Source organism: Petromyzon marinus, chromosome 37 (genome assembly GCF_048934315.1).
Source record: "Petromyzon marinus isolate PM22_M1 ecotype Great Lakes invasive population chromosome 37, UKy_Petmar_22M1.pri1.0, whole genome shotgun sequence".
Lineage (NCBI taxonomy): Eukaryota > Metazoa > Chordata > Hyperoartia > Petromyzontiformes > Petromyzontidae > Petromyzon > Petromyzon marinus.
In genome coordinates, this window is record NC_133703.1 from 18,761,040 (window position 1) to 18,765,478 (window position 4,439).

Here is a 4,439-nt window from a genome sequence, read left to right on the forward strand (position 1 = left end):
AGCGTCATCATCAGCATTTCTACGTCAATCATCATCATCAGCAGCAGGATTATGAGGCTAATCAACAACATCATCATCATCATCAATATAATCATCAGCATTTCGAGGCCAATGAACATCAGCAGCATTATCAATCAAAATCAGCAGCAGCATCATCATAATCAGCAATTCGAGATCAACCAACATCGAATGCTACAGCGGCGGCATTTCCAAGCCAAAATAACATCCGTATCAATCACCCTCATCGCGTGGATCATCGTGACTTCTGGGTGGATAAAATGGGCACCGTTTTGTGGGATTATCTGAGTGGCACGAATATTGCCATTGCAATGCGCGTTACAGTGCAGTCCACACTGCGTCAAGTCTATCCGCCAGTGTCCTGCAAATTGACCAAAGTCTTTATTTTCCCACACACAGACACGAACGCACTCACAGACAGACGAATACACACGTACGCACGCACATACACACACGTGCACACACACACGTGCATGTACATGCATGCACATGTGCACTAACACACATGCATGCACGCACACACACACACGTACTCACACATAGAGAGACAAAGATTCCACCCTTCCCGATATAGCCTTCAGCAGCCAATTCGGGCAAGTGCTGTTCGCGAGGATCTATCAGGGGATGAGTGCCCAGCACCACACCCGGGCGCATTTGTCTCTCCAATGGTGACACACATCACCAGGTAATCGTTTAAGTCCGAGTCGACCTAGGGGGGGGGGAGCTCCAGGACCGGTTCCAATAATTCGCCACTGATGTTGGCTGCGAGCGGGACTCGAACTCGGGTCGCCGGGTTCCCACTGGGCTAGCCACTACGCCCCACCACCGATGGTGATGCTGACACACACAAAGACCTCCCGTATAGCCTTCACAGACTGTTGGGACAAGTGCTGTTAGCGAGCACCTATGAAGGCCGGCACGGCACACGAGGGGGTGGGTGGCCAGCACCACGCCCGACCGCCTTTACCTCTCCCAGTGGCGATGTTTACACACCGCACACCAGGTACTAATTTGAGGCTGAGCCGACCCAGGGGAGGCCCAGGACCGGTTCAAATAATCGTCACCGGTGTCGGCAGTGAGCGGGAATCGAACTCGGGTTACCGGGTTCGTAGCGCAGCGTAGCGCTAACCACCACACCACCGCTCCCCCCACACACACGCACGCAATTTCATCCACCATCAGCTGTGATTGGCAGCTACCACGGCCTGAGATGCATTTACATGGACCACTGAGCCCCCCCCCCCCAACACCTGCCACCCCCCCCTCCGCCCCCCAAGGGGGGGGGACAAGGCTATCCGATGGTGGGGGGGGGGGGGGCTTCATGTGGTGGGGGTCCCTGGTGAGGAGAGGCACTCACCCGGTGAGTTGTGGTGAGCGAAGAGTCGAGACGGGGAGCAGGACACGAGGAGAGATGTCAGCCAGGGAGAGGGAGGGCTGGGTGGGCGAGGTGTGAGCGGGTGGTGGTGACGGCGGCGGTTGCGATGGTGGTCGTGATGATGATTGTAGCTGTGATGATGCTGCTGCTGCTGATGATGATGATGTTGGTTGTGAATGTAAATGACGACGGTGGCTGTGATGCTGCTGCTGCTGCTGACGATGGTGGTGGTTTGTGATGACGATAGTGCCGGTCGTGATGCTGCGTCTCAGCTGCTGGATGGAATGGTGACGGGATTAAGCAGCTCCTACGGGGAGACGGGATGCGATGGACGGTGAAGGTGGTGGTGGTGGTGCAGGTTGGAAAATGGATGAGCGCAGACGGAGGAGGCAGACGGAGAGAGAGAGAGAGACGGATGGAGGAGGCGGGAGAGAGGGAGGAGATCTCGAGAGAGAAGCGGTGTAGGATTTGCGATGGACGGGAGAGGAGAAAGGAGAGAGAGGGAGGAGGGAGAGAGGGGGGGAGAGGGGGGGGGAGAGAGAGGGGGGAGAGGGGGGAGAGGGGGGAGAGGGGGGGGGAGAGAGGGGGGGAGAGAGGGGGGAGAGGGAGGGGGGGAGAGGGGGGAGAGGGAGGGGGGAGAGGGAGGGGGGAGAGGGAGGGGGGAGAGGGAGGGGGGAGAGGGAGGGGGGAGAGGGGGGGAGGAGTTCGATGGCGATCGAAGATAAGAGCAGAAGGGGGAGCGGGTAGGGAGAGCGGCAGGGGGGAAGGAGGGGAGGGGGAGGTTAGAAGGGAGAGGGGAGGGAGATGCAGACGAGGAAGATGCAGAGGAGGAGGGAAGGGTGATGCAGACGAGGGGCGTGGGGGGATTAGCAGGGAGAAGGGAGATTAGGAGGGGAGATGCAGAAGAGGGAGGGACGAGGAGGAAAATGTAGAGAAGGGGTAGGAGACGTAGAGGATGAGAGGAGGGAGATGGGAGGGGGGAGAAGAGGTAGAATGTGAAAAGGGGGGAGGAGGGAGACAGGATGGGGATGAGAGGGAGAGGGGAGAGGGGAATGTGCAAGAAGAGGAGGTAGATGGTGAGAGAAGGAAGGTGCAGAAGAGGGTGACGAAGAGGGGAGACGAGGAAGAGGGGTGAGAGACGGGTGGAGGGGAGAGGGGAGGAGGAGGAATGGGGGGGGCACTGGGGTACAGTGCACGCTCTGATCTCGAGGGACGGTGATAATGGGGGCGCACAGAGGCCCCCCGTCCTCTGGGAGGGGGGGGGGGCTGTGTGTGTAGGGGAGGGGCTGGGCGAGTGAGTGTAAGGGGCGGGGCTGTGCGTGTAGGGGAGGGGCTGGGCGAGTGAGTGTAAGGGGCGGGGCTGTGTGTGTAGGGGAGGGGCTGGGCGAGTGAGTGTAAGGGGCGGGGCTGTGTGTGTGTGTGTCACGTGTAGGGAGCGGTGGTGTAGTGGTGAGCGCTACGCTGCGCTATGAACCTGGCGACCCGGGTTCGATTCCCGCTCACGGCCAACACCAGTGACGATTATCTGACCCGGTCCCGGGCCTCCCCTAGGTCGACTCAGCCTCAAATGAGTACCTAGTGCGGTGTGTAAACATCGCCACTGGGGAGACAAAGGCGGTCGGGCGTGGTGCTGGCCACCCATTCCATCGTGTACCGTTCCGGCCTTCATAGGTGCTCGCTAACAGCACTTGCCCCTACAGTCTGTTAAGGCTATATGGGGGATCTTTGTTTGTGTTTGACGTGGGGGTGCAGGGTGGTGATAATGAGGGCGATGGAATCTGACCCCCACACTCCCGGCCTTGTAAGAAATCGTAGCTCGCACAGTGACAGACAGAGACCCAGGCAGGAGGGTGGGAACGAGTGCTGTCGTGAAGGCTGGCAGGGCGCTTCGTGCACCGTCGCCTGACTCGACCTTGCTTTGGAAGAGGACCAAACACGTGGATATTCGGTGGAACTCAGGCGGCCAGGTTGGGCAGTGCGCTGCGCTCACCACTGCGCCACCGCTCCCCGACAGTTGCACACGTGCCCCAGTTACACGAACCATCTTACACAACTGCATCTTGCACAGCTAACACGCGTCTTAACAAAATAACAAGCCACAGACGGTGTTGTGATGGTGATGATGATGATTATAACGGCACAGTCTCGATATTAATTTTACCCACCGCGTACTGTGATGATCGTGACGACGGTATTCGGGTGCCTTTCATTTCACCTACCCCATAACATTGACCTCACCAGAGGTACTCATTTTATGGACCGCATATTTATGTCAGTGATGCTCGTTTATTTTGTTTAACGAGGTGTGAACTTAGGAGGTCATTTGCAAGAGTGACCTGGGTCAGCAGTATGAGCGGCCCCAAAATTATCCTTACTACGTAGTACCTATTTTAGCGACCCCATGACAATGACGATGATTCTCACTGGGATGGTACTCAATGTGGTGAGCAAATAATAATAATGGCACATGCACAAAATGTCTTTACTAAATGGTACTTATTTTATCGACCATCAAACGACCACGACGACCATGATGATGATGAGATCGTGGGGCGCAGGTGCAGGTTGACTCGCAGCGTTCATTAGGAACCGGGGCCAAGGGAAGCCGCGCTCAATAATAAACGCGACTCCTCCCCGTAACAAAGACAAAGGTCCCCCGTGTAGCCTTTATCAGAGTGTTTGGGCAAGTGCTGTTAGCGAGTAGCACCTTCGAAAGCCGGCACGGGTACGCGCGGGGGTTTAGTGACAAGCACCACGCCCGGCCGCCTTTGTCTCCCCAGTGCTGATGTAAAAAAATATATTTATTTAATGCCGAGTCGACTTAGCGGAGGCCCGGGACCGGTTCAGATGTTCGTCGTCAATGTTGCCCGTGAGCGGAAATTGGACATGGGTGGTCGAGTTCGTGGCGTAGTGCGCTAACCACTGCGCCACCGCTCCCCGTAAACCACACGCGCGCTGTTGCTCTACCCCGCCACGCGCGGGCAGTACGCACAGTACCCGTACGTGCTGTTCACACAATATTCACGTGTGCGCAGTACATACTGCC

The 4,439-nt window shown here is 57.2% G+C and overlaps 1 protein-coding gene across 2 annotated transcripts in view; it reads right to left on the reverse strand.

Moving 5' to 3' along the window:
• LOC116949559 (guanine nucleotide-binding protein G(I)/G(S)/G(O) subunit gamma-13-like) overlaps positions 1 to 1,914 on the reverse strand; it is a 22,947-nt gene extending 21,033 nt beyond the window's left edge. For both annotated transcript variants that reach the window (XM_032966986.2, XM_076072387.1), the window contains exon 1: positions 1,376 to 1,914. The gene's annotated coding sequence lies outside the window, so the exon portion shown is untranslated. The remainder of the gene's footprint in view (positions 1 to 1,375) is intronic.
• Positions 1,915 to 4,439: the final 2,525 nt, after the last annotated feature.